The 20,709-nt window shown below is 41.9% G+C and overlaps 1 non-coding gene across 1 annotated transcript; it reads right to left on the bottom strand.

Moving 5' to 3' along the window:
* Positions 1-8,512: 8,512 nt before the first annotated feature.
* On the bottom strand, positions 8,513-8,589 carry Trnas-uga (transfer RNA serine (anticodon UGA)). The gene has a single exon. It is a non-coding gene; the product is annotated as a tRNA-Ser (tRNA).
* Positions 8,590-20,709: the final 12,120 nt, after the last annotated feature.

The following is a 20,709-nucleotide window of genomic DNA, read 5'->3' as shown; positions in this document are numbered from 1 at the left end:
AGGTTTATATGGATGTAACACTATGACCTCTAGACAAACGAGAAAAGCCAACTGTGTACTCACTACTGCCGAAAAAGGGAAGATGCAACCATCAACAGACAAGGTGATTCTGAGTGATTTTTGGGACTGCCGTATTGTGGTGCTAACAGACTGTGATAGGAAGAGCCGATCGTCACAGTTGCGTATTATCAAAATCTCTGAACGAGCTGACGGGAGGCTTCCGAAAGGAAGCGTCCAAATGGATGTTTTTGCTCCGTGATAACTCCCCGGGTCTTTCTGCACAGGTGACAGTCAAATGTGCTGCTTCTCTGAGCAATCATAGTTTACATCAGTCGTTGGATGAAGTAACCATTGGGTGGCCTACATTTTCTGAACACAACGAGATGATATTCGTGATTGAACGTTTCCCCAACAACCATAATGCAACCCATAGTGTAGAAATCGAGTTGCAGTATGATTTTTGAACATATACCATGATGGAACGTTATGAAATATCTCGAAGAAAAGAAGATATTGACACATGGAACAGATTCAGAAAAACATTTCTTGTGAGATGGAACCAGTGCTATATAAATACGATGTAATGACTGCTATCTACAGGGGATCTCAAGTTGGTTTCATATTTCTAGATATTCAGAAAGTGTTTGACTCCAATTCCCAAAAGTGGCTCCCAATCAAATTCCGTGCCTATGCATTATCGCATCAGTTGTGCGACTGGATTTGTGATTTTCTATAAAAAAAAGTCGCAACGGAAGTCGTCAGGTGAAATAGAAGAAATATTCATTCCCCTAGGGAGTGTTACAGGCTTTCTATTGTTCTTAATCTAGGTAGACATTTTAGGAGACAATCTGAGAATCCGCCTTAGATTTTCTGCAGGTGATGTTCACCGTGTAATAAAGTCACCAGAAAATGTACACGAATTGCAAAATTGTTTAGACAAGATATCCGTATGCTGCGAAAAGTGGTAACTGACCCTAAACAGCAAAAAGCTTGAGGCTTTGCAAAGGAGAATAAAAAATCCGTTGAATTTGTGTTACACGATAAATGACACAAATTTAAAAATTGTCGATTCAGTTAAATCCATTTAAGAAAAACAAATGGGAATTTCCTGGATGATTAAAACTGTTTGTTTGACCGGGAATCGAACCCGGGGTCTTTGCCTCCAAATCACGACTCACGGCTCGTCCTCACAGCTTTACTTCCTCCAGTACCTCATCTCTTACCTCCCACTTGCGTCGCTAGCCCTCCGGGAAGCAAGGATATTGCAAAGACATTGTTCTTTCAAAGCCTGGAGGGTCTTTCCAGAATGACTCTTCCACTCTGCAGCTAGTGTGTGCTGATATGAAACTTCCTGTCAGATTGAAACTGTTTGCCGGACCGGGACTCATACTCGGGACCGTTGTCTCTCACGGACAAGTGCTCTATCGACTGAGCTTCCCAAGCGCGACTCACGACCTGTCCTCACAGTTTCACTTCCTTTCTTTCAGGAAGGCTAGTTCTGCAAGTTTTGCAGGTGAACATAGGTGAATTTCGGGAGTTAGGAGATGAGATAATGGCGGAAGTAAAGCTGTAAGGAAGGATAGCGAGTAGTGCTGGGGGAACAGTATATACAGCACTTTCCTGCGAAAGGCGAAGGCCCATGACTCGAGTCCCGGTCCGGCACAAAGTTTTAATCTACCAGGAAGTTTCATATCAGCGCACACTTCACTGCAGAGTGAAAAATTCGCCCCGGAAATTTGAATTGAAACCATCAAACAGAAAATGTTATGGGTAAGGTGAACCAAAAATTGTCTTTTATTGGGAGAACACTTGGAAGGTGCGACGCATTTACTAAAGAGGCTGTCTACCCTACACTAGTCCGTCATCTGAGCGATATGGCTTCCTTACAAGATAAGGCGGAAAACATCAAAAAAGTTCAGAGAAAGACAGTTCGTTTTGTATTTTCACGGAGTACACGATTGAATATTATTGATATTAAAAGCGAGTTGGGGTGCCAGTCATTCAAATAAAGGAAGGTGTTTGCGGCGAGACCTTTTCACAAATTTGCAACCACCAGTCCAAATGAGAAAAAAATTTGATTCCCACGTACCTAGGAACAAATGGCCATTGTGATAAAACAAGGGAAATCAGACCTCGTACGGGAATATTAAGGTATTCATATTTCCCACGTGCTATTCGAGAGTGGAACGGTCGAGAAACAGTCCGAACCCGCTGTCAAAGAGTTAAGTGTAAATTGGGGAATGGTGATGTAGGTGTACATTTAGACCAGTGTTTCCGCCATGTCATACATCGTTGGGAAGAGTATGTCGCACTGAAAGGTGAAGATGTAGAGACGGGCCAGTACCGTCACCAACTTTAATGGTCACTGCTTGTTTTTTTTCGAGATGATAATTAAAAATTTATGAGAGACTCTCGTATTCTTTTCATCAAAATATAAATCAGTCTTCAGATGCACAATTTTTTTTTTTTAATTCACTTCACCAGTTTCGACAGATTCATCTGTCGTCTTCAGGTGTTAGATACATGATTATACCGTTCATGTTGTCGTGTACCACTGGTGGTTCAGGCTAGATTTTCTCATTGGTCGGCGTGAACCACTGATGGCTAACGCTAGATGCTCCCTCGGACAGCATATACCACCGGGAATTCACTCTGGGCTCTAACGATTATGCTACCAGCAATGCTGTGCTGTGTGATGTATTACATGTCAGACAGTCGCAAACAACAGCTCTGAATAGAATTTCGTGTAACCCTTCAACGAGAGAGCTTTCTGAACAAATAAGACACCATATCATTTGTGATTAGTTTAACGTAAAATTATTTTATGTGATCTCTCGTTGTGTTGACAATGAAAGTTCAAGATTCAACATACACAGTCCAGTCACATTAATATGACCCTGTCAAAAGACACAAAAATCAGCTTTTGCACCGCGGGCTGCTGCGAGATGTGCAGGAAGAGAGTCAGTGAGTTTCTGGAATGTATCGACAAGTATGTGGAGACATGGCCGGCTGGGCTAGTTTCTCGGTTGAGGATCTATAAAGCAAACAGCCCCACCGAGATCGTCCCACTGATTCTCGATTGGGTTTAAATCCGAGAAGTTTAGTGGCCAGGGGAGTACCCTAAGCTCATTCTCGTGCTGTTCGAATCACGCACGTAAACTGCGAGGTGTGTGACATGTTATGTTGCCCTGCTTAATGATGTGATCGTTCTGACGAAAAACAAACTACGTGCAGGAGTGCACGTGGTCCCCAAGGATAGATCCATACTCATGTTAATCGGTTGTGCCCTCCAGAATGACGAGATCACGCAGGGAATGCCACGAGAACATTCCCCATACCATAACATTCTCTCCTGGTTTAAGGGTGTTTTTTTCCAGACGTTTCATGTCGTACACGCCAACGGCCATCTGTGTGAGGGAGCATAAAACGTATTTCATCTGAAAACACTACATGTTGCCACTCAGTGGAAGTACAGTTGCAAATTCCAGCCGTCGTCTCGAATGAACGGCAGCCAGCGTGGGTGCATGAACCAGGCGCCTGCTGCAGACGCCCATACGCAGCAACGTTCGCTGAACGGTCGTTGAGGGGACACTGTTGGTAGCCCCTTGGTTTATCCGGGCGGTCGGTTGCTCAATAGTTGCACGTCTATTGGCCCTTACACACTTCCGCAGCCGTCGTTCACCCCTGTCATTTGTGGCCCGTGGTGCACCGCAACTGCCTTGGCACAGGTTTTGGATAGTGTCATGCACTGTATACTTTAACAACTGCGGCACGCAAACTGTTTTCAAGCTTAGCAGTTTCGGGAACGCTTATATGTTTAGCCCGAAAGTTAATGATCACGCCCTGTTGGGCGTGTCAAATAAATCACTGCGTTTCCGAATTACGACAACAACTGCTCTATTATCCGCGTTCTCCAGACTTCTATTTCCTTTGTTTAAAGTACATTTTATTTCAAAAGTGAACATTTATTTCGAGTGTCATTAAGAATGTCTGCAACCAGGTTGCGCCAAATTTGTATTCAATATTCAGTGCAGAGTTTTCGACTCTGAAGGCGATTATTATGTTATTAAAAAAAGTTTTCGACGATGCACTTCGATGAGCATTATTATTTTTGTACAGCGTCCAGTGAATATTTTATTTTCTGTCTGACAACCTAGTAACGCCGCAGGCTTTCAAGTTCAAATAGTTCAAATGGCTCTGAGCACTATGGGACTTAACATCTGTGGTCATCAGTCCCCTAGAACTTAGAACTACTTAAACCTAACTAACCTAAGGACATCACACACATCCATGCCCGAAGCAGGATTCGAACCTGCGCAACCTGCGACCGTAGCGGTCACGCGGTTCCAGACTGAAGCGCCTAGAACAGCACGGCCACACCGGCCGGCAGGCTTTCAAGTCTTATGATGGACTGTCAATTCGTCCATTAGTTGCTTCTTGTGTTTTGTCTGCTACTCCTTGTGTTCTGTCCTTCGTTCATTATTTGGTTTCAAGAAGAACGGTGCGTCAAGAAATTCGTTTATAAAGTTGCATTATAAAGCAATACACTTTCTGTTTTGCTATACATCATGAGGGTCCAGTTAACCTAAAGGAACTTTCGTCATGGCATATGGACTCTGAGGAACATTTACGGTTTCACATTGTAACATTTATTTCTTGATTTTGTTCCTCATTGCTGTAAAGGTGAGACGATTACGTATCACCCTTTGTCGGAACATGACCTATACGTTTAAATTTAACTAAAGCAGTGAAACTCGCCGTTGAAGGAACCTTCGGAGATCGTAAGAAAGGGCTGTGAGGGAAGAACGGAGGTATTAATAAAAAAAAAAAAATTGGTGGTGGCTACATTAATGTGTCTGGACCGTGCAGTAATCTAGGGCGTTGCAATACGACCGCTGCCCAACGGCGAGAAACAGGTAAAGCAGCGCCACCGCATGAAGGAAAACATGAATACACTCATCGCTCCACAGCGAGAAACACCGTTCGCAGCGCAGCTGTGAACGTGTTAAATTGCAGGTAGCTGACGTCAAACAAGTATCGGACGATAAACACGTCCTTAGTTAAGCAAAGAATGAATAGTTCATAGAGTTGCACTCTACCGAAACTACCATTCAGTTCTTTGGATACAGTATTTAAATAACGAAGTAAATTGGTAGCACTGGCAGAGAAAGAAGCATAAATAAATGTGTGAGAGAGAAACTGAGAGCCGACTACTTCTCTTTGTTTTTCGTTTGTTTTGCAAATTATAAGAATCTCATATTTGGTGTTAGTCTAGTGAGTATTTATATCCTTAAAAATGTAAATTTCATCTTAGAAGTAATAAAAATTATTTGGTCGCGTAATTTCTGCGCTTTTATGTAACCAAAGGAATTACTTTTGATGCACGTACATTTTACATGCAGCAACATAAAAGAATCTTTACCATTGTTATTGTTACTTCATACTCGAGCCGGCCGTTGTGGCCGTGCGGCTCTAAGCGCTACAGTCTGGAGCCGAGTGACTGCTACGGTCGCAGGTTCGAATCCTGCCTCGGGAGTGGATGTTTGTGATGTCCTTAGGTTAGTTAGGTTTAATTAGTTCTAAGTTCTTGGCGACTGATGACCTCAGAAGTTAAGTCGTATAGTGCTCAGAGCCATTTTCATACTCGACAGAACGTTTTTCATCATGATCGAAGACAAGAATTTCCTATTGTTATTAGCAAGTGCGAAAGTTGTTTATGAATAACAGAAACATGTTTTATATATGTTCGACGAAGTATTGAAGCGATGTTTGATATGTTTTTGTTTTCGGTTTTTTTAAGATTTACCTTCTTACTTTTTTAGAAAATTACGTTTTGTAGCGCTATATGACCAATCTGTATTTTTGATATTTTTACAGCTATAACATCCCTCTGTTTCAGTTTACAAATCAACTGTTTTCGAAGAAAACCTGAATTAACCTCTGATAATTTCAATTTTGTTATAAATACTGTTCAGTTTGAAGTAACACAACTATGTAGAACAATAATATTCAGTTTTTTACGCGGCTCTTTAAAGACCCTCACTCAGTTTGAAGGCCGGCCGGAGTGACCGAGCGGTTCTAGGCGCTTGAGTCTGGAACAGCGCGACCGCTACGGTCGCAGGTTCGAATCTTGCCTCGGGTATGGATGTGTGTGACGTCCTTAGGTTAGTTAGGTTTAAGTAGTTCTAAGTTCTAGTGGACTAATGACCTCAGATGTTAGGTCCCATAGTGCTCAGAGCCATTTGAACCACCAGTGTGAAGACGGTTCACCGCTGCTAGTTACTAGGGAAATCTAGTAAGAGACTGAACGCGAATATAAACAATGCGAAAGCAATGAGGTAACGCCCGATAGGTATGCAACACACGCAACGGACAACTAACACGGCTACGATGTTAACTGACTTAACTTATAGGAAAACTGTCGTAGTCTATCCTGACCTATGAAAGCCTACTGATTCCTCCGGTAATTTTACAACACTAATAGTTTCACATTGCAAAAACACACATTTGCTATGAGCAGAATACATTATGTATTTATCGCGACGTTACGTCGGTTCCTACCCCTTCTTAACTAATCAATTAATCAGGGTGAAATAAGGAGCGTTCCTACGGTGACACATTACTGCGTCAGACATGTTATCAGCCTAAACTGTTCCTCGCGAGTTATTGCATCTAGAGGACTACGTTGACCAGATCTTAAAGAGAAGGTCTAGCACACCTGCAAGTTCCCTTACCCACCATTAAGAGGTCTGCTTAGCTGGTGTCTTGTAAAATTGCCTCAGTGGCCCAATTGGTCTTCGTATCCCTGCCAGTCGTGGCTCAAAACGAGCATACAATCGACTGTGAATAATAGAACAGAAAGCTGGAAAATCTCAACGCTACTTTAATGAAACTCACAAAATAATGGGATGCCATCTTGCGTTTTAATAGAGAAAATGAAGAAAAAAGAGTCTTTAGAGGTAGTATAAAGATAATACTTGTATGCAAGTTCGCAGATTCTAGTCACCACATATCTAGCACGATTTCAAGTTCATAAAATTACCTCCACACGTATTTAATGGCAGTTCGAAGTCGCACACTCGCGAATTTGCATAAAAACGTTTTCCGAGGCATTTTTAACTAAGTCACTTTTACTTGAAAACATATAAAGTCCACAGCACTTACGTGGTGCCTCTCCAGAAACTAGTCCAAGACGGCGTAAAGGTTTCCCATGGATGACTAGTACTTTAACTTAATTTGAGCATTATAAAATATTCACTCGCTTCGAGTACATGTTGTCAGCCCGAATACGAAATCGAAGACTGTCTGTACACACCGCCTGAAAGTTCGTTCTAAACTGCCTAGTGAGCTAGCTTATGTGTTTTGCATATGCCTGCACAGGGTGCATTTCTGACTGGGCGGTTTATTCGTCCAACGACTGAAAATATTAACTGAAATTCTGATTAAAATGTGAGTTTGATTTTGGAGATACTGAAATCGTTGTTAAGAAGCCGTCAGTGTGGATATTGTCGACAGTTTAAATGGAGTCATACACAATCATTTATAAAGTTAATATTAATAAACAAACTTTACCGCCATACCTCTCTATGTGAATCACCGCATTCTCCGTCACATCCAGTACGGTGCGAGACCCAAGCATATCTACATTCTCACGCTCCTTGACCCTCTGTTGTTTTATTGGATGGGAATTGACACCAATCCTACATATCCACTGCGGTGACAAAAATCACGGGATGCATCCAAATATCGTGTGGGACCTCCATTTGCTCGTCATAGATCTGCAACACGACGTGGCATGTGCTCAAAGAATCGTTGGAAGTACCCGCAGAAATACTGGGCCACGCTACCCCTAGAGCCATTCATAATTGCGGAAGTGTTGCCGGTGCAGGATTTTGTGCACGAACTGACGTCTCGATTATGTCCCATAAATGTCCGATGGGATTCATGTCGGGCGATCTGAGTGGCCAGATCATTCGTCATTCGCTCAAATTGTTCAGAATGTTCATCAAACTAATCGCAGTCACATGGCGCGTTCTCATCCATAAAAATTCCATCATTTTTTGGGATCACGAAGTCCATGAACGGCAGCAAATGGTCTCCAAGCAGCCCAGTATAATCGTTTCCAGTCAATGATCGGTTCAGTTTGTACCAGATGGCTCAGTCCATTCCATGTAAACACAGCCACGCCATTGTGGTGCCACCACCAGCTTGCACAGTGCCTTGTTGACAACTTGTGTCTATTACTTCGTGCCGTCTGCGCCACACGCCAAACTTACCATCAACTCTTACCAACTGTAATCGGGACTCATCTGACCAGGCCACGGTGTTCCAGTCGTCTAGCGTCCAGCCGATATGATCACGAGCCCGGAAGAGGCGCTGGAGGTCAAGTTGGGCTGTTAGCTGGTCGGTCATCTGCTGGCATAGCCCATTAACGCCAAATTTCGTCGCACTGTCCTAACAGATACGTTCGTCATATGTCCCACATATGAAACTTCCTGGCAGATTAAAACTGTGTGCGGGACCGAGGCTCGAACTCGGGACCTTTGCCTTTCAAGGGCAAGCGCTCTACCATCTGAGCTACCCAAGCACGACTCACGCCCCTTCCTCACATCCTCACTTCCGCCAGTATCTCGTCTCCTAGCTTCCAAACTTTACAGAGGCTCTCCTGCGAACCTTGTAGAACTGGCATTCCTGAAAGAAAGGATATTTCGGAGACATGGCTTAGTCACAGCCTGGGGGATGTGTCCAGAATGAGATTTTCACTCTGCAGTGGAGTGTGCGCTGATATGAAACTTCCTGGCAGATTAAAACTCATTTTGGAAACTCATTCCCGAAACAGACTCCAGGCTGTTGCTATGCAATATTCATTCTTTCAGGAGTGCTAGCCCTGCAAGGTTCGCAGGAGAGCTTCTGTAAAGTTAGAAAGGTAGGAGACGAGGTACTACCGGAAGTGAGGCTGTGAGGACGGGCCGTGAGTCGTGCTTGGGTAGCTCAGATGGTAGAGCACTTGCCCGCGAAAGGCAAAGGTCCCGAGTTCGAGTCTCGGTCCGTACACAGTTTGAAACTGCCAGGAAGTTTCATTTCAGCGCACACTCCGCTGCAGAGTGAAAATCTCATTCTGTCCTACATATGTTTTTGCAGTTGTTTCACACGGCGTTGCTTGTCTGTTAGCACTGAGAACTCTACGCGAGACGTGCTGCCGTCGGTCACTGCGTTGTCCGTGGTGAGAGGTAACGCCTGAAATTTGGTATTCTCGGCGCAATCTTCACACTGTGGTTCTCGTAATATTGAATTTCCTAGAAATTTGCGAAATGGAATGTTCCCTGCGTCGTTAATTCCTGTCGTGCAGCCATTAATACGTCGGAAACTTTTTCACACGAATGACCTGACAGATCCGCCATAGCACTGACCTTTTATACCTTGTGTACGCGATAGTACCGCCATTTGTTATGTGCGTATTCGCTATCCGATGACCTTTGCCACCTCAGTGTCGCAGCGCAAGTCTTTGTACACGGTGCGACGAAATCTAATAAAATATAGATGAACTCGGTGCATAATACCACAGTGTGACACGATTCATTGTTATTTTAACGGAGGACGCTATTATTTTCCGATTCTTATTTAACATCGCGTTACTTACAATATACACTGCTGGACATTAAAATTGCTACACTACGAAGATGACGTGCTACAGACGCGAAATTTAATCGACAGGAAGATGATGCTGTGATATGCAAATGATTAGATTTTCAGAGCATTCAAACAAGGTTGGCGCCGGTGGCGACACCTACAACGTGCTGACATGAGGAAAGTTTCCAACCGATTTCTCATACACAAACAGCAGTTGACCGGCGTCGCCTGGTGAAACGTTGTTGTGATGCCTCGTGTAAGGAGGAGAAATGCGTACCATCACGTTTCCGAGTTTGATAAAGGTCGCATAGTAGCATATCGCGATTACGGTTTATCGTATCGCGACATTGCTGCTCGCGTTGGTCGAGATCCAATGACTGTTAGCAGAATATGGAGTCGATGGGTTCAGGAGTGTAATACGGAACGATGTGCTGGATCCCAACGGCCTCGCATCAATAGCAGTCGAGATAACAGGCATCTTATCTGCATGGCTGTAACTGATCGTGCATCCATGTCTCGATCTCTGAGTCAACAGATGGGGACGTTTGCAAGACAACAACCATCTGCACGAACAGTTCGACGACGTTTGCAGCAGCATAGACTATCAGCTAGGAGACCATGGCTGCGGTTACCCTTGACGGTGCATCACAGAGAGGAGCGCCTGCGGTGGTGTACTCAACGACGGATCTGGGTGCACGAATGGCAAAACGTCATTTTTTTCGGATGAATCCAGGTTCTGTTTACAGCATCATGATGGTCGCATCCGTGTTTGGCGACATCGCGATGAACGCACATTGGAAGCGTGTATTCGTCATCGCCATACTGGCGTATCACCCGGCGTGATGGTATGGGGTGCCATTTGTTACACGTCTCGGTTACCTCTTGTTTGCTTTGACGGCACTTTGAACAGCGGACGTTAAATTTCAAACGTGTTACGACCCGTTGTTCTACCCTTCATTTGATCCCTGCGAAACCCTACATTTCGGCAGGATAATGCACGACCGCATGTTGCAGGTCCTGTACGGGCCTTTCTGGATACAGAAAATGTTCGACTGCTGCCCTGGCCAGCACATTCTCCAGATCTCTCAACAACTGAAAACGTCTGGTCGATGGTGACCGAGCAACTGGATCGTCACAATACGGCAGTCACTAATCTTGATAAACTGTCGTATCGTGTTGAAACTGCATGGGCAGCTGTACCTATAGACGCCATCCAAGCTCTGTTTGACTCAATACCCAGGCGTATCAAGGCCGTTATTACGGCCAGAGGTGGTTGTTCTGGGTACTGATTTCTCAGGATCTATGCACCCAAATCGCGTCAAAATGTAATCACATGTCAGTTCTAGTATAATATATTTGTCTAATGAATACCCGTTTATCATCTGCATTTTTTCTTCGTGTAGCAGTTTTAATGGCCGGTAGTGTAAAATTGTGTTAGGCTCCTGAAGGTGACAGATTAGGCCGTTGAAAGCCGTAAAGTGAATTTATTAAAATTTCTGCACAGCCGACGACGGTTTTTTATTTCGGTCAAAAGAGTACGCACGACAGCTTCCGAACGACAGCTACGAACGAAATTGCCAACTGCCGCATGCGTACTCGGAAAATAAACGTAAGCCGGTGGCAGGGAAAGTTTAGTAGTTCCGCACAGGCAGGGAATACGGTTCTCCTCTCGGACTGCGCCGGCGGCGCGCTTCTTTACTGTTCGCGTAGGAGCGGCCGCGAGAAGCGTGTGTGTGCCGTGCCGGACCGCCGGCGACGTGAATTAGGGGCGCGAGCCTGCACACTTGCCGAAAGTGTCCGAGGTTCGATAGGCGCGGGAGGCGGGCGGGGCCGCGCCGGGCGTGCGCCGTGGCCGGCGGGCGACGCGCCGAGCGCCGGAGCGGAGGCGCCGCTGTGCGCCGCCGGCAGAGCGGCAGAGCGACGCTGACCTCTGCCATGGCTGGCGCGCGGCTGCTGCTGCCGCCGCTGCCGCTGCTGGCGATGACGCTGCCGCTGCTCGCCGCCGCCGCCGCTGCCGCCGCAGGTACGCCTCTTCTGCGTCGCTGCCCTGCCCGATCTTTGCGCTACCTAGGACCGAACCTCAGCTGCCAAATGTCCGTCCTCTTCCTTATTCCCAGAAAAATATCGAGTTGTCTATTAGTTCGTACTGCGCTTAGCCCGAGTAATGACATTCGTCCCATTGTAGAGATATATAACATCGTAGTATACTACAGCATTTCTTATAATCGTTATATTATGAGACTGAAAAGGGAAAATTTTGTTTTCGGGGATGTTCTGCCAGAATTGTTGATGTTACAGTGGGTGCGTGAATATCAGTATAGAACGACTCCTCATTGTACGATATTTTCTTAGTTCGAAATGAAACCATTGTAAATGTGCTGAAATAAAACTGAAATAAAATTGGATCCTTGGGCATGCTGTAGGGTGAAATCTTCGCAAATAAAGGCCAATTCTTTCTGATTCCTTCGAATGAAATCGTTCTACAATCTTTATTCATTTACAATAGCTGTCGGAAAATCGACTGCTGTAAACTCGGCAAGCTGTCAGCTACGTATTGTTGCGCACACCGCAGAATTTTAGGGTGTGGGAAATCGCTTACAGTTTTCCGCAGTTTACAGCATTTTTACAATCTTCTATAATGAAAAATAAGTTACTTTATTTATAACGTGTTTTTTTATTAATTATAGCCCAAGTGTCGTAAACTATGCGAGATAATTAGTTATAGAGAAATACTATATGATAATACTACGACAATGTTGCGAAGTACGTAGATTCCTCACATCAAAATACTAATACAGCACCCCTGAACAATCCTTGCAGCGTAACTGGCAGAGATAGTGGTGCTCTTTGTACTCATGAACTTCACATTACGTATAGCATGATTCGAAACAGCAACTTTGTTCGATGACATTATCCTGTAGGAGTATTTGCTGCCGTGCGTGACACCGCACCCGTTTTGGGTGGTTCACGAAGTTGCTGAAAAAATTTTGGGTGTTCCGCCAAGGTGAGCCAGACACAACAGGAAGTGACGCCATCAAACTTTACCGGGGAGCGTCCGGAGCGACGATTAAGTTACGAACATACTTGATCGTGTACTTCTTTTCTTGGCCTTCAACAAAGCTGGTTCCAGAGTTTTGCTATCGATATCCTCTTTACTTCTTTACCTCTGTTGTTAGATGACAATGATAATCTTCCGGAACTCGCGACTTTCTTGAGATCTTTCTGTTAAGGATATATATCTTGCCGAGCTTAATGTTTAACTACAAATACAACAGCGACTATAATCAGTTGGGCGTGGATGTCCTTATCCTCCTCACCCGTATCTTATCAGTTTCTGTTACGGTGCGTTGCTTAAGTTCCTCAATCGTCCATGAATTCTGGATAACCTTTGTCCATTTTTTTGTCATTTTTTTATCTTTTTGAGCCTAACCGTTGTCGGCAAACCCAGGAAAACTGCAGCAACTCAATACGCTATATCATATCATTGTTATTATTCGATTGTCAGGACTTCATTTCAACAATGACTGTGGCGTCACAATTATGTATTTCATGATTTCAAAAATTATCCAACAATGGTTTAAGGGTAAAACATACTTTTATCAACTCCAGTATCTTGATTACGGACTACTTAAATAAAAATGACAGAAATATTTTAATATTTATATCCACAAATTCGCAAAAAAAAATTAAATAAAGACAGTGTTGAGACTTATCTCCCCTTTTTCTGTTTTCTTTAAAATTCTGCTATATGTCGGAATACAGTTTGGACTAAGAAAGTAGTATTAGGTTAACGCTTTGTAGTTATGTACGTTAAGATGGATCTTGCAACGCTGGGAACATGTATGTGACGGAAGTGAGAAGGTTTTGTTCCTAAATTCGTTGGAATTTATAATTTTCTGAAAACAATTTGCAGGAAATACACATGAGCTTTTACCCTGATTCCACTGTGAAATGAGTGACTGTCTGGTAAGTGATCACATTTACATTTCGGACTGTCAAAGTTAATGCTTAATGCGTCTAAAGTCTTCAGAACACTGGAAATTCCATTGCACACACAGTGCAATTAAACTTCAAAATGTGTGGGAATGCTTTCGAATAACTGTGCAAATACACTGCGTGTTAAATGTGCTACAGGCGTCAGGCAATTAGCTCTTGCAGCGTCGGGAACCTCTCTGTTGGGCTTCGCTCTGTAATAGAGAAAAGCCCTGAAAAACCGATATCGGTAAAGGAAATATTCACCAAAACACGAGCTAACAGCCAGAACCGGCGCTTAGTCCTGTAATGCGTTTGAATTAGCGCTGTTCTGTGTGCGTTTTCATGTAATCATAATGCTTTTAAAATATGCCATTAACTAGGTTCTGAGAGAAACAAGTTCAGTTAATTAATAACAGTCGTACGGTTTTTTTTTTTATTTAAGTGCTTTATGAAAGTTTACAGTGGAAAAGTAGCGGAGTTATGTTGCCTGAAGCGTTGTGAAATGAAGCAAAATTAACTTTGTACAAAAGTTAACTTAGTTTTCTTAATCAAGTTTATATTTTTAAGGCATGAGAAGTTAAACTGTTTGTTGTAATTTCAGATTCTATATTTTACACTTCGTGTACAATGTGAGTACCGGAAAAGTTCCTGACTCTTCTATATATCAAAATCCGTCTCTAATGATCTCGTCGTCAATGGAACATAAAACCTTAATCTCCTTTCCTTCGTCGAACACACCAAGAAGCAAAATTGCTGGCACAATAAAAACTTTTTTAAATTAATAATTGGAACGATGCTGTAATTAATTTTTACTCATTTTTCTTTCATCCCCCCTGAGACTACTAACAAGACGAATGACACTTGATAATGTTAAAATCTCTATCATTTCTCTTGTTGTTTTGTGTAAATATTTACTTTGTCTTTTTTTCTTTTTTATATCACAAAATAAAGGCAATCGTCTACTTAAATTGCAGAAAAGCGTGGTATGTAATTAATCGTTCCTTTTAACAGAATTACTTTTTTTCAGAAGTTACGTAATATCTTCCCTAATGGTGTGGAGAACGGTGGTCTAACTTCATATGTGAAACACAAGTTGCTATAATAGAGAGTACAGTTTCAATTTTGTTATATTACTTTTTTTCTTCGCCGTTTTCATTAATCGTCTGAATCTCATAACCCGGTCACCCAAGCTATCAGTTGAATTACATAAATTTTATAAAAGTATAAAGAGAGTCTACTCATATTCTGAAAAGTAACTAACTTCAATCCGATTCTAGATACTTTAAAACGCAATATTTGGTCTAGAATCATAGAAAAAAGTAGATGCTAGGATATGTTCTTGAGTTATAGCTGTGAGCAGGAATTGAGTATGTGTTTGGCCAAATATCCTGCTCATTGTGTTCTGTAGCCTCCGGTTCTCATAAAACTGTGATATCGTGAGTTTACCTTGTTTTACTTATCAGAATGTACTACAGAAGACAGCTACACTAATTCAGTGAAAAAAAAGTTTCTTGCGTGATGTATGGTCAACATAGAAATTGTTTCGTAGCAACTTCGTTACCAGTAGAAAAAACGTAAAATGATGACCTCTTGCATCGATAGCACACAAATTTTTCTCGACTGGGAGTCTTTGACACGTGATGGATATATTTGTACTTTGGTTACGCTACATAAATCGTAAAAATACTAGTTTCTTCATCTGTAGCTCGTGAATTAGATAAGTTGATATTAAGTTTTCGTCAGAAAGACGTACTATGTTTACTTAGTAAGAAGCGTTAATTTGAGACATCCTCTTACTTCTTATTTGTGAATTACTAAAAGGACAAAAGTTCAAATGGCGGAATATGTGAATCAAATTCAAATTTTTTGGCGAAAGATTTAACTGACTGGGAAAGACGAACTGATCCGCGCACAGTCGCTTTCTGCGCATCATACTCTTATTCGCACGTGTATTTTACTGCTTCAGATCGTTCCTGATTGTTGGTCAGTAAAGGTTGGATCTGGTATTTCAAGCATATGCTAGGAAATCTGGGTGAGCTTATCTATGAGAGCTCGCATAGCAAAGAACAACGGATAACAAATCGTTTGGAAGTGATCAACAGAAGATCTCTTGATTTCGTCCTTTGTTGTTAGTGTTGTCGCTGTGACTGTATCGGAGTCTGGAAAAACATCTTCAGTCCCTAATCATGATTTTTGTCGCTGTGACTGTATCGGAGTCTGGAAAAACATCTTCAGTCCCTAATCATGATTTTTATGTCAGTGCCCGATGCAGTCTCAGCCCTGGGAGCTCATCTTCAAGTGATTGACCAATTTACATCATTTTCTTGAAATAAGGTCCTGTTAAGCACACATAGGTGTATTACAATGTAACTGTAACACATACGCTTAACAGGTCCAGTGATAACCTGATTTCAGACAATCATGTAAACTGATCAGTCACTTGAAGTTGAGTCCCTAGGGCTCGAAATGTATCGTGTATTGAAATGAAAATAACCATTAGTGACTGAACGCGATTTTTTCTTTTTTACGAAAATAGCGGTGTTTAGGATATGGTACACCTGACACTACTGCACAGAATATTTATTTTCTCAGTTTTCCTAAATATTTTTAAAGTTCTGTAACACGCTACTTACTAACAAAATTTTGTTTGTCCCTGGGATGGACTTCATATACAATACTTTTACTCGTTTCCATGTGCTTATGTTCATGTATGGAAAAGTAGAACGGGCATGAATGAAAAACACAGACCGAATTGCTGTAACAACATCACACCCATGCACTTCAGCATATGTTCAAGAGTTCTCCGCGTAAAACAACCGGACGATTTCCGTATTCTGTTAAGTGCAGCCATCTTATGCAAAATTAGTGCATCAATCTGTACAACAAGATGCTGTTGCAGTTTTTCTTTGAGAGCAGAACTGAACCGAATGTGTAGGTATCTTATTCAAATGGACTTGCACTTGTCATTAGAATTTCGTAAGGTCTCAAAACCAAGCAATAAATTGTTGTTCGAACAATTCCGATTATTTTGCATTATCTGTAAAAGAAGAGTCCATTTTATCGTAGTTCATTCGACGAGTCCTCATTTTGTGTTGCTTATGATTTCTATTCGTTCCATCGGTCCTGCATCAATTCCATATCGGTAGTTTCTCGCGACGGTGTGCTTCATAAAGTGTTAATTTTACATGTCACCCTTTTTGTGTGTTTATTTCGTAGCTTACTGTTCCGCCCTCACAGTAGTAAAGGCCTGTGAGAACCGAAAACGAAATGAACTCTCTCTTTCTCTCTCGTGACAGCTATCCGCCTTCCCCATTCCGATCATCCCCGTTCACCCTCCCCCCCCCCCCCCCCCCCCCCCGCACACAAAAGCCCTTTTCTCTTTTGTTTAGACACTTGACATCCACTCGAACCACACGCGCGACAAAAACAAACACTGCAAAACAAATGAGCGCATTGGGACATATATCTGCTTGTGTACTCTGCATATCACTGTCAAGTGCGTGCCAGAGGATACTTGTCAATATTATTAAGTGCTCCTCCCATTCCATTCACGCGGGGTGAATGAATGCTAGCATGCGTCACTACATACACTTATATGTGCGATAGTTGTCACTGTACAGTACACAGTTACTTTGGAGTGGTAAGGTATTGTCAGACTTAGCTGCGTAGAATTATTAGAGTTATTGTCTACATTGCTCACAGTTCCTGCTTTTTGGCTATTTCATTACCCTGGATTTACCATTCTGATATTTCTGCGTATTTATGCCAATCCTGCCGCTGCGTCATGAGACACTAAAAGGAAGTCGTATATGCCATGTATTTGCGAATGGTTAAATCTTTGCTGCTATCGTTTTCGTATTGTAACTGTAAGATCGCAGTTTTTATATGATGCAGAAGGGGCCGAAGTGTTCAAACTCAGACTAGCCAGTTGACAGGAATATTATTTATTGATGACACGTGCGAATTCGATTCGAAATGCGCTTATCTCCTTGTTTCACAAGGGGATCTTGCCAGATCGTGATCGCCGATTTCTTCCAAATTGGTGGTATAAGCTGGGTTTGGGCAGGAAAGAAAGTGACAGAAGTGAGAGTTCCCAAAACTTTAAGAAAAAAACAGCACTTGTAATACTGCTTGGGTGAGGTATGAGCCATTTATGATAGTACAGCTGCCAGACAATGTTTGGCGTAGTGGAAAGAGTACAGGGCGATAATCCGAGGGTCATGTGGTTGACTCCCTTCTTTTTTATTTTTAATTTTTGGTTTACTTACTCTGCAAACAAACCGAAACAAGGTTCAACGTGTTGTATTTATCAATATTTTCATAAAAGCCATGAAAAGGAAAGATAAAGAAAAATTGTGGATTGCAAATAAATTTCTAACAAAATGATTGTTCTTACAGCGTCCACGAGGACTCTGCAAATAACTTTCCAAGATTGTATTGTAGTTAAAGCGAGTAGGACTTCGTATTACGTTAGCGCTCGGCACCTGCACGCTAACAATAGATTGCTAGTGGAGGTAAACTCGGCACATCCCGAAAAGAATGCACCAAAACACATTCCACTGTACGTCACCAGCTGTCCTTGCGAATATTTGACGAAATGATGCTTTATTCGTGGATTGCTACTAAACTGTGCTGTGAGAGAGAATATTTTATGAACGTAAACCGAGTCGGTTTTTTATACAAATTTAAAACAACGATGAAATTGTAAATATGCGGCGTTAATAACGTGCTCTGAATTCCGAGGCTGTTACTGCTGCCCCTGTTTTTTATGATGAATATGACCCAAACACGTGTAAAATCATCAACTGCAGAATAATAACAGTATCTAACTTTATATGATATGTTCACTTGGACGCCTTACAGTCCTTTCTTCGAAATTTATTTGCAATCCTCAATTTTCCTTTGCTTTTCTTTTTAATAACTTTTATGAAAATATTAATAAATAAAAAGTATTGACCGTTATTTCGGTTGATTTATGGTGTGAGTGACGTAAAAATTGAAAATAAAAACTTTTCCCCATTGGGACTCGATCCCACGACCCTGAGATTATACTTCTGCACTCCTTACCGCCACACAGTGGGTCAACTAGTTTCAAAACCTGGACAGAATAGAAACAGAAAACGGTGCGCGTTCCAACTTTAGTCCCTCGAAATCTTGTGTAGATCGCTCTGGTGCATGCCTATCCACTGCTGCAAATGCATTGCATTCTCAAGTCGATATGATACGTGCGGTGAAAGTTGGCGGTAACAGTGAATAGGACCACGACACATTTTTCAGATATTATTTGTGTGACCTGTTTAACATATGGCAACGATCCAGGCCAGTTTCAGAATAAAATAGGACTAGTAGCACTCCAGAAGGTTTGTTAATGACACTTTTATCCACTGTAATGATGTATAATTACTTACAAGTAAACTACTGCCGATACAATCCAAAATCGTTGGCTATAAAATTTTATCTGCGTGCCTCCACTTTTGTAAATAGCGCTACAACTACCTCAATAATGTAGGTAATGACTTCAAATGTATTTACGCGTTTTTAGTTGGCCATTTTTCTACATTGCGGTGGAATCACACTGTAAAAATGGGTCCCTTATTATTACAATCGTCTGCACAAAAATGTTATTCGGGTTTTCTGTAGAACGCTTGGGGAGCTATTGGGAATTGTGATCATAATTTTTCCTCAAAGTGGCAAATAAGATGTTTTAGAAGATTAATATTTTCTCGAATTCTATTTTCTGTTTTCCATGAAATTCTGCAGAAATATTCAAACGTTGTACAAAGGACCCTAGAACTAAAGTATATCTATCAAGAACTCGGAAAACAATGTATCTATTCCGATTAGTCGGATATCTACGATGCACAGGAATCTCCCAATAACGATATCAGGGGTTTCCTGGAAGATTTCACACGCAAATATTCCCGTCAGAAAACGAAGGATGACGTTTTCAGTTGACTTCTGACTTCTTCGGATCCGCTAATTCCGAAATGCCAGAAAATGACAGTTGAAGAAGATAAATAGAAAAGATCTGCTTTTCCAACCATGTCACAATGTACAACACGACCGCGACAGTTCTGAAAGCGATAATGGTGCAAGCGACGAATGTGACTACGATTGCGTTTGAAAAACGTAAAATGTCGAATAAAACATTTCAATACGGCAATTCCGACTTGCAGTTCGTTATCAGCGACCTCAGATTACTTTATACCCAAAATTTTACTCCAATAAAGGAATTTATAATTTTTCTTCCGCCAAACTGAATCCGCCATTTTGCATTTTGTAGTTACGACATCGGATACCTAATCAGCGGCCCAAAGAATCTTAAAAGAATACGCTTTTATAGGCTTTTGTGTCCATTTTTCTATTATGTCCTGATTTTGAAGCGAGTAGACGCACTGTTCGCCGCGCCAATCATTACCTGGTGACTATTGTAACTACTATGTGCCTCACCCATTACCCGACCGCGCTAAAAATGCTATTGTTTCTAAACGGTTGGTCATCTGGATCTCCCACTTATGTTAATTTCATTTATTGCCAAACCCAGCATGTAACACACTTTTCGTTCAACTCAGTGATAACGAATAGGTGCAGTCCCCTTCTAAGAGGTCAGCATTCTATTTTAAGAGCGTGTTTTTATTTTATAATAGGCCTTGTCTTTCTGGGTGTATTTTTAAGTTTTGGGAGAATTTTTTCTAGAATTATTTATTTCAATTTAGATGTTATACTAGATTTCCATTTTAAGGTGTTTAGAGCATACGCTCAATTCCTGACAGCCGTTCAAAATACTTTACCAATAAGTAAGGACATAATGTACAAAATATTAAGGATTAGATGGCCTATAAGCAAAGAAAACTGTTTATCTAGAATGTGGAACTCAGACTAGCGGCACCGTACTCTCAAAGAACCAACTACTCCCAAACCTACAAAGTTTCAATACTTCTTCTTTCTTATAATTAGGACTCGTGAGGCGATCAAAGATCTCAAGCACGAGGTAATGCTGCGTGGATGAATCGGCGCTGGGTGCTTTCAGACCAAAAATATCCAGTTACTTGCAGGAGAAAGTTTATAGATGCATTATCCGCCCAGTGACTCCATGTGTCTCAG

Source organism: Schistocerca serialis, chromosome 3 (genome assembly GCF_023864345.2).
Source record: "Schistocerca serialis cubense isolate TAMUIC-IGC-003099 chromosome 3, iqSchSeri2.2, whole genome shotgun sequence".
In the NCBI taxonomy this organism is placed as follows: domain Eukaryota; kingdom Metazoa; phylum Arthropoda; class Insecta; order Orthoptera; family Acrididae; genus Schistocerca; species Schistocerca serialis.
This window is presented reverse-complemented; position numbering and strand designations above follow the sequence as displayed.